Here is a 10,136-nt window from a genome sequence, read left to right as displayed (position 1 = left end):
ACACCGAAGGAGCCATATAACTGGATCCTTGAATCAAATCGTTATGCAACAGCTCTTGGTGGCCATTTTATGACTATGACGTGTGGAGCCTGAAGATGGCATCAATGTAATGCCAAAACTGGTAGCACAAAAGAAGTTCATAAAATAAATTTCTACAATACATACGGCTGTTGGTAAATTATTGCATCAAGAAATACATGCCAGCCGTTGTCCCACGGTCCATAATGGGTCAACGAAGATTCCCCGTTGATGTCTACTCGGCTTATACACTTCTCCTACCGCGTCATGTTCCTGCAACGTCACCAATCGTCATTCAATCTCATGGTAGGCGGTGATCTTTACCTTTTGTCTCGTCAGTGCATGCTCTGAAACAGTTGAATAGCTTCGCTCTGCGAGTGGGCAGGAGTAATCCGTAGGAGCAATCTTCGCTTAGTGTACTGTCGCGTGGAAGGAGATAGAAGAGCTGTGTAGGAAAGGTAATGAATCTGAGAACACTGTGAGGGATCTGGCAACGCTGTGTTGTCCTAATTGTGTGTAGCAGTATGTTAATGCCTTCCAGATGCTCACTCCGAGTTTGAGCTCCGTACAACCATCAAGTGATTTCTGAGAACGGCATCAGTGAACGTGTCTTTTTGTTCTGTGCCACGAAGATGGAAGAGCGGAAATTTTCAATCTCAAAAGGCATCCCTGTTATTCCATAGACTCTGTTGAGTTGATCTGAGTCCTTGTGAGTTTTTTCTTTTCCAAAATTTAAAAATATCTTAGAAGAACATCATTTGGGACTTGTGAGAACATTCAAAAAGAATGTGACCGACATGTTAGAGGCCCTGCTAGTTGAAGCCTTTTAGTGCTGTTACCAAGACTGGGAACAATGACATCGCCGGTATACAGCTGCCGAACAGAACTAGTTTGATGGGGACAATAATCTTGTTTGGAAAAACTTTGACAGATAACAAATCAGTCTCATTATATTTCTCACACACCTCGTTCGCAAATGTCGATTTTAATCATTTCTGAAGTGACAGGTTTTTGGTACCTCTCAACAATGTGGACTGTACGCTTTAGTACCGCTCTGCGCCTGTCTAGGCGTGTGGATTGAACTAAACACACACACACACACACACACACACACACACACACACACACCCACACACACACACATACGTCAAGAAAAGTTTTGCATCACCGTTTATTTCGAAATTCATTGTACAGAAAACAAAAAAATTCTCTGAGGTCTGTTCATTTGCAATGGATCCAGATCACCAAATCGAAAACACAAATATTTGTGTAAGAGCAAATACGTCAGTTTTCCAAGGGGCATTTTTCACAGCGCTGTTGAGGAACTTCCCCTTGTTCGGATCGAGGCTTGAATCCGTCGTGCCATACCACCGATGAGAACATCAAGCCAGCCCTGGTCCAAGTTGTCGCACTCTTCAATGACGAGTTTGCAAAATCGCGCAAAGTACCGCGTGTTGTCGACGTCTATTAACTGCTAGTTTCAGTCGTTTCCACACGTGTACTATTGGTTTTATGTCCGAGGAATACACGAGCCACTCCATTCTGATAATCCTAGGATGCTGAAGGAACGTTTTGACGAGAACAGTGAGTTATCATCCACTAAGATGAAATTTTCATCAAAATATTGGCGATATGGTCCCACTATTGGGTGCAGAACCTCTTCCCTGTTGCACAGAGCACTGAGCTTGCTCTGGACAACCACGAGAGGTATACAGTGGCCCCGTGTAATGCAACCCCAGAGCATAGTTCCACCACCATCTTGTTGCACAAGTCTCACGCAATGTTCGGGTGTTTGATATTACAGAGATGTCTCCAAATATGTTTTCTGATTATTGTTGTACAAACAGATCCGAGTTTCGTCCGTAAAGAACACCCGCTGGCAAATCTGGGGCGTTAACTCTGCACGATTTCTTGCCCATATGTAATGGCGTGAGTATCTTCGAACACCGAATTCATTTCTGGAGCAATTAGTCCATGGTTCCTCTGACTCAAAAGTCGTAGGATATCGATGATTCTGTGCACCTGTGGAACGTGGACCACCTGTGCGATGAAAGTACTTACCACTACTTGTGAACTGGAATCGATTCCACATCTGCAGTGCATCACTTTGACTCCAGGGCACACGTCCAGCAACTTCCCTGATTGACAAGCCTTCCATGTGTGATGGGATTGCGTAGAGCCGATCATTTGTTCCGTTTATTCTTCGTGGCATGGTGGATGTTCACTCTACTGCTCCGCAGACGTCTCTAAACTTCCTTACTGGTGTTTCACTTTCGACTGTAATGCTGCGTTACACCCGTACGTAGCGCTCGTGGTAACCGTCTGCGTGTTTACAATGTCAGGGATGACCTTCCGATCAGGGCGCGAACTGCCACATTAGCAGCACATCTGCACGGCTTATTGGGGTGATGCACAACTTTTGTTGATGTGTGTTGTTTCACCGATAAATGGGCCGCTCCGATGGCGCATAGTGGCAAAGAATACTGAACACCTGGCCAAAACCGCAAATCCTGTTGACATGTGGCCAAAAATGGGTACAATGGGGTTTCTGACCCTTAGGATAACGATTTTTATGTAAAAATTGAAAAATCAGAAATAGCGGGTTCAGTATGGGGAAAAGAATAGTAAAAGACAGAATATTTACACACACACACACACACACACACACACACACACACACACACACCCACACACACACACATACGTCAAGAAAAGTTTTGCATCACCGTTTATTTCGAAATTCATTGTACAGAAAACAAAAAAATTCTCTGAGGTCTGTTCATTTGCAATGGATCCAGATCACCAAATCGAAAACACAAATATTTGTGTAAGAGCAAATACGTCAGTTTTCCAAGGGGCATTTTTCACAGCGCTGTTGAGGAACTTCCCCTTGTTCGGATCGAGGCTTGAATCCGTCGTGCCATACCACCGATGAGAACATCAAGCCAGCCCTGGTCCAAGTTGTCGCACTCTTCAATGACGAGTTTGCAAAATCGCGCAAAGTACCGCGTGTTGTCGACGTCTATTAACTGCTAGTTTCAGTCGTTTCCACACGTGTACTATTGGTTTTATGTCCGAGGAATACACGAGCCACTCCATTCTGATAATCCTAGGATGCTGAAGGAACGTTTTGACGAGAACAGTGAGTTATCATCCACTAAGATGAAATTTTCATCAAAATATTGGCGATATGGTCCCACTATTGGGTGCAGAACCTCTTCCCTGTTGCACAGAGCACTGAGCTTGCTCTGGACAACCACGAGAGGTATACAGTGGCCCCGTGTAATGCAACCCCAGAGCATAGTTCCACCACCATCTTGTTGCACAAGTCTCACGCAATGTTCGGGTGTTTGATATTACAGAGATGTCTCCAAATATGTTTTCTGATTATTGTTGTACAAACAGATCCGAGTTTCGTCCGTAAAGAACACCCGCTGGCAAATCTGGGGCGTTAACTCTGCACGATTTCTTGCCCATATGTAATGGCGTGAGTATCTTCGAACACCGAATTCATTTCTGGAGCAATTAGTCCATGGTTCCTCTGACTCAAAAGTCGTAGGATATCGATGATTCTGTGCACCTGTGGAACGTGGACCACCTGTGCGATGAAAGTACTTACCACTACTTGTGAACTGGAATCGATTCCACGTCTGCAGTGCATCACTTTGACTCCAGGGCACACGTCCAGCAACTTCCCTGATTGACAAGCCTTCCATGTGTGATGGGATTGCGTAGAGCCGATCATTTGTTCCGTTTATTCTTCGTGGCATGGTGGATGTTCACTCTACTGCTCCGCAGACGTCTCTAAACTTCCTTACTGGTGTTTCACTTTCAACTGTAATGCTGCGTTACACCCGTACGTAGCGCTCGTGGTAACCGTCTGCGTGTTTACAATGTCAGGGATGACCTTCCGATCAGGGCGCGAACTGCCACATTAGCAGCACATCTGCACGGTTTATTGGGGTGATGCACAACTTTTGTTGATGTGTGTTGTTTCACCGATAAATGGGCCGCTCCGATGGCGCATAGTGGCAAAGAATACTGAACACCTGGCCAAAACCGCAAATCCTGTTGACATGTGGCCAAAAATGGGTACAATGGGGTTTCTGACCCTTCGGATAACGATTTTTATGTAAAAATTGAAAAATCAGAAATAGCGGGTTCAGTATGGGGAAAAGAATAGTAAAAGACAGAATATTTACAAAGGAAAATAGTTACAAAACCCCCCTCCCCCCCCCCCCGCCCCCCCCCCCCCTTATAAGCCATAGACCTTGCCGTTGGTGGGGAGGCTACGGTGCCTCAGCGATACAGATTACCGTACCGTACGTGCAACCACAACGGAGGGGTATCTGTTGAGAGGCCAGACAAACGTGTGGTTCCTGAAGAGGGGCAGCATCCTTTTCAGTAGTTGCAGGGGCAGCGGTCTGGATGACTGACTGATCTGGCCTTGTAACACTAACCAAAACGGCCTTGCTGTGCTGGTACTGGGAACGGCTGAAAGCAAGGGGAAACTGCAGCCGTAATTTTTCACGAGGACATGCAAGTTTACTGTATGGTTGAGTGATTATGGCGTCCTCTTGGGTAAAATATTCCGGAGGTCAAATAGTCCCCCATTCGGATCTCCGGGCGGGGACTACTCAAGAGGACGTCGTTATCAGGAGAAAGAAAACTGGCGTTCTACGGATCGGAGCGTGGAATGTCAGATCCCTTAATGGGGCAGGTAGGTTAGAAAATTTAAAAAGGGAAATGGATAGGTTAAAGTTAGATATAGTGGGGATTAGCGAAGTTCGGTGGCAGGAGGAACAAGACTTTTGGTCAGGTGAATACAGGGCTATAAATACAAAATCAAAAAATGGTTCAAACGGCTCTGAACACTATGGGATTTAGCATCGGAGGTCATCAATCTCCTAGAACTTAGAACTACTTAAACCTAACTAACCTAAGGACATCACACGCATCCATGCCCGAGGCAGAATTCGAACATGTGAGCGTAGCAGTCGCGCGGTTCCGGACTAAAGCGCCTAGAACCGCTCGGCCACCACGGCTGGCATACAAAATCAAATTGGGGCTAATGCAGGAGTAGGTTTAATAATGAATAAAAAATAGGAGTGCGGGTAAGCTACTACAAACAGCATAGTGAACGCATTATTGTGCCCAAGATAGACACGAAGCCCACGCCTACTACAGTAGTACAAGTTTATATGCCAACTAGCTCTGCAGATGACGAAGAAATTGAAGAAATATATGATGAGATAAAAGAAATTATTCAGATAGTCAAGGGAGACGAAAATTTAATAGTCATGGGTGACTGGAATTCGATAGTAGGGAAAGGAAGAGAAGGAAACGTAGTAGGTGAATACGGACTGGGGGGAAAGAGGATGCCGCCTGGTAGAATTTTGCACAGAGCGTAACTTAATCATAGCTAACACTTGGTTCAAGAATCATAAAAGAGGATTGTCTACATGGAAGAAGCCTGGATGTACTGACAGGTTTCAGATAGATTATATAATGGTAAGACAGAGATTTAGGAACCAGGTTTTAAATTGTAAGACATTTCCAGGGGCAGATGTGGACTCTGACCACTATCTATTGGTTATGAACTGTAGATTAAAACTGAAGAAACTGCAAAAACGTGGGAATTTAAAGAGATGGGACCTTGATAAACTGACTAAACCAGAGGTTGTACAGAGTTTCAGGGAGAGCGTAAGGGAACAATTGACATGAATGGGGGAAAGAAATAGAATAGATGAAGAGTGGGTAGCTTTGAGGGATGAAGCAGTAACGGCAGCAGAGGGTCAAGTAGGTAAAAAGACGAGAGCTAGTAGAAATCCTTGGGTGACAGAAGAAATACTGAATTTAATTGATGAAAGAAGAAAATATAAAAATGCAGTAAATGAAGCAGGCAAAAAGTAATACAAACGTCTCGAAAATGAGATCGACAGGAAGTGCAAAATGGTTAAGGACGCATGGCTAGAGAGCAAATGTAAGAATGTAGAGGCTTATCTCACTGGCGGTAAGATGAAATACACACAACACCCAGTAATCTCGAGGCAGAGAAAACCTCTGATCCGGCCGAGAATCGAACCCGGGACCCCGTGCGCGGGAAGCGAGAACGCTACCGCAAGACCACGAGCTACAGACTGCATTCTAGTAATAGATAATTAACAAAACTAATAGTTAACTAGTGATTAAATAACGAAATTAGTGTTCGTAATAGCGTACATGCCATCTAGAATGTCCTCCACTTAAAAAATTTCGGTTTCATTGCGCTGAACAAAAATATTTCGTCCGAACGAAACTCAACCTTCGGAAGAAACAGCTGGCCGCTTCTAACACCGAGATTCAATAGCCGCAACATTACTCTAGCTGGCCTAGTGAACGAAACATCTTAACTTCAAACATTGTTTTAAATTTATGGCCGCTTTTTCGGGATTCTGAACCAATGTGTGACGACGATACCGTTGTGGCCTTAGTGTTACTAACGTCACGCAGATAGATCACTGCATGCTGCGACGCATGTCTGAATCTCATTCTTTGCTAGCAATTTTCAAACAGCGTACTAACGATGTTGGAGAAGCTGTAGAAATGTCTCAGCGTTTAAAACTGTGTCGCCGTTGTTGTCACTGTAAGTGCTATAAAACTCCCGACTTTATCGGGCAAGCGCTAAGAGAGGAAGCGACGGAGTGACTTGGGGCGCAGTACCTGCCAGGGCTGGGTGTCTTCTTTTCACGTCGCCCCTGCACAACCACCCCCCCCCCCCCCCCCCACCTCCGGCAGCGCGCCATTTTTTTCCCTTTTAGCCGGCACTCTGGAGCTGGAGAGTCTGGAATTGGCCACCGTTCCCGGCCGGAAATGAGCATTTAACACGGTAATGCAGAGTGGCGCGCCGTGGCCCCGCCAGGAGGGAGAGGGGCTGGCGCTATCTGCCTCAGGAGATAGTCGCCGCTACATAAATCCAGCGGGCTGGCCGATAAAAGAAGCAGATACCGCCCCCCTCCCCGTGCTTGATGAGCAACTCCAGCACTCGGCGTTCAGACGGGCCAACATCGCGGCACGCTCAGCTTCCGAGCCACTGGGCGCGCCACCTCAAGACGTGAGCCGAGCAAGTCACAAAGGCTCGTCTCCCACACCACACCCGCGACTGGAGCTACACCAGTCTGTGGTAGTATCGTCATCGGTATTGTTGCTTCTTGGCGTCATAAGAAGGAAAACATCGTCATTAAGCATGGACCAACAGATGTGTCTGCGTGAATCTCGGGTTGAGAGGAAAACCGCATCGCTTCTGAACTCCAGTTCTCTGCCTAAAGAAGTCGCCAACAAACTGAAGGGACACAGCTCTGTGTCCCCCAGATTATATGGCCTTCCCAAGGTACACAAAGTTCTACTAACGTCCAGTTCAGAAGAAACTGAAAATCTTAATCCATGTTTGGAGCAGATTTTAAAAGTGCTGACTATTCGACCAATAGTTAGCAATATAGGTGCACCAACGCACTCATTGGCAAAATATTTAGCCTCTCTGTTGAGACCGTTTGTGGGGAAATGTGAACATCATATCCGCAACTCGTCGGATTTTATTAGTAGGTTGAAAGGCCTGAAGCTCAATAGCACAGATTTATTAGTTAGTTTTGACGTCGTCTCGTTGTTCACCAAAGTACCTCTGGCTGACTCCCTGCATCTCATTAGCAGCAAGTTTGAGAGTCATATAACAGCTTTGTTTAAGCATGCATTAACCTCCACTTATTTTTTATTTGATGAACAATATTACGAACAAATTGACGGTGTCGCTATGGGGAGCCCTCTCTCTCCCCTGGTGGCTAATTTGTTTATGGAGGATTTTGAAGAGAAAGCCCTCATCTCAGCAGTATTAAAACCGACGGTCTTCTGGAGATACGTGGATGACACGTTCATAGTGTGGCCCCACGGAGAGGATAAACTGATAGAGTTTTAGGAACATCTCAATTCCATTCACGGAAACATCAAGTTCACTATGGAGCGAGAGAAGAATGGCTGTTTACCGTTTCTGGATGTGCTGGTTCGCCGGAAAGAAGATGGATCCCTAGGTCATTGCGTATACCGTAAGCCCATACACACAGACCTGTATTTGCAGGCGTCCAGCTGCCACCATCCGTCGCAAATTATGAGTGTTCTGAAAACTTTGGTCCACAGGGCTCATGTAGTGTCTGATGTTGACAGCCTGCAGGATGAGCTTGTACACCTGGAGGCAGTTTTTAGGAGAAATGGCTATTCGCAACAGCAGATTAAGAAAGCCCTGCAAATAAAAACTGCAGAAAAATCACAGGAAAAGGATGAGGAAGTGGAAAGGGAAGTGAAATCTACAGCCTTTCTCCCATACGTGGGTAATGTTTCTTCTAAAATCGCTAGAATCTTGAAGAAACATAAAGTGGATGTGATATTCCGCCCACCAGCTAAGACTGCAGCCTTGTTGGGATCCGTTAAGGATGATCTGCTCTTGCGAAAGGCGGGAGTTTATGAAATCCCTTGTGAGTGTTACATAGGGCAAACCACGCGCACTGTACAGGAACGATGGGTCGAACACCAGCGGTACACACGTCTTCTTCAGTCCAACAAATCAGCAGTTGCCGAACATTGCATTTCTACTGGTCATGCCATGGATTATAAAGATGTTAAGATTTTAACTACTGCTTCATCTTTCTGGGACTCAGTTGTTAAGGAAGCTGTAGAAATACACTCCTGGAAATTGAAATAAGAACACCGTGAATTCATTGTCCCAGGAAGGGGAAACTTTATTGACACATTCCTGGGGTCAGATACATCACATGATCACACTGACAGAACCACAGGCACATAGACACAGGCAACAGAGCATGCACAATGTCGGCACTAGTACAGTGTATATCCACCTTTCGCAGCAATATAGGCTGCTATTCTCCCATGGAGACGATCGTAGAGATGCTGGGTGTAGTCCTGTGGAACGGCTTGCCATGCCATTTCCACCTGGCGCCTCAGTTGGACCAGCGTTCGTGCTGGACGTGCAGACCGCGTGAGACGACGCTTCATCCAGTCCCAAACATGCTCAATGGGGGACAGACCCGGAGATCTTGCTGGCCATGGTAGTTGACTTCCACCTTCTAGAGCACGTTGGGTGGCACGGGATACATGCGGACGTGCATTGTCCTGTTGGAACAGCAAGTTCCCTTGCCGTTCTAGGAATGGTAGGACGATGGGTTCGATGACGGTTTGGATGTACCGTGCACTATTCAGTGTCCCCTCGACGATCACCAGTGGTGTACGGCCAGTGTAGGAGATCGCTCCCCACACCATGATGCCGGGTGTTGGCCCTGTGTGCCTCGGTCGTATGCAGTCCTGATTGTGGCGCTCATCTGCACGGCGCCAAACACGCATACGACCATCATTGGCACCAAGTCAGAAGCGACTCTCATCGCTGAAGACGACACGTCTCCATTCGTCCCTCCATTCACGCCTGTCGCGACACCACTGGAGGCGGGCTGCACGATGTTGGGGCGTGAGCGGAAGACGGCCTAACGGTGTGCGGGACCGTAGCCCAGCTTCATGGAGACGGTTGCGAATGGTCCTCGCCGATACCCCAGGAGCAACAGTGTCCCTAATTTGCTGGGAAGTGGCGGTGCGGTCCCCTACGGCACTGCGTAGGATCCTACGGTCTTGGCGTGCATCCGTGCGTCGCTGCGGTCCGGTCCCAGGTCGACGGGCACGTGCACCTTCCGCCGACCACTGGCGACAACATCGATGTACTGTGGAGACCTCACGCCCCACGTGTTGAGCAATTCGGCGGTACGTCCACCCGGCCTCCCGCATGCCCACTATACGCCCTCGCTCAAAGTCCGTCAACTGCACATACGGTTCACGTCCACGCTGTCGCGGCATGCTACCAGTGTTAAAGACTGCGATGGAGCTCCGTATGCCACGGCAAACTGGCTGACACTGACGGCGGCGGTGCACAAATGCTGCGCAGCTAGCGCCATTCGACGGCCAACACCGCGGTTCCTGGTGTGTCCGCTGTGCCGTGCGTGTGATCATTGCTTGTACAGCCCTCTCGCAGTGTCCGGAGCAAGTATGGTGGGTCTGACACACCGGTGTCAATGTGTTCTTTTTTCCAT

Source organism: Schistocerca americana, chromosome 2 (assembly GCF_021461395.2).
Source record: "Schistocerca americana isolate TAMUIC-IGC-003095 chromosome 2, iqSchAmer2.1, whole genome shotgun sequence".
Classification (NCBI taxonomy): Eukaryota; Metazoa; Arthropoda; class Insecta; order Orthoptera; family Acrididae; genus Schistocerca; species Schistocerca americana.
Note: the sequence above shows the minus strand (reverse complement) of the source record.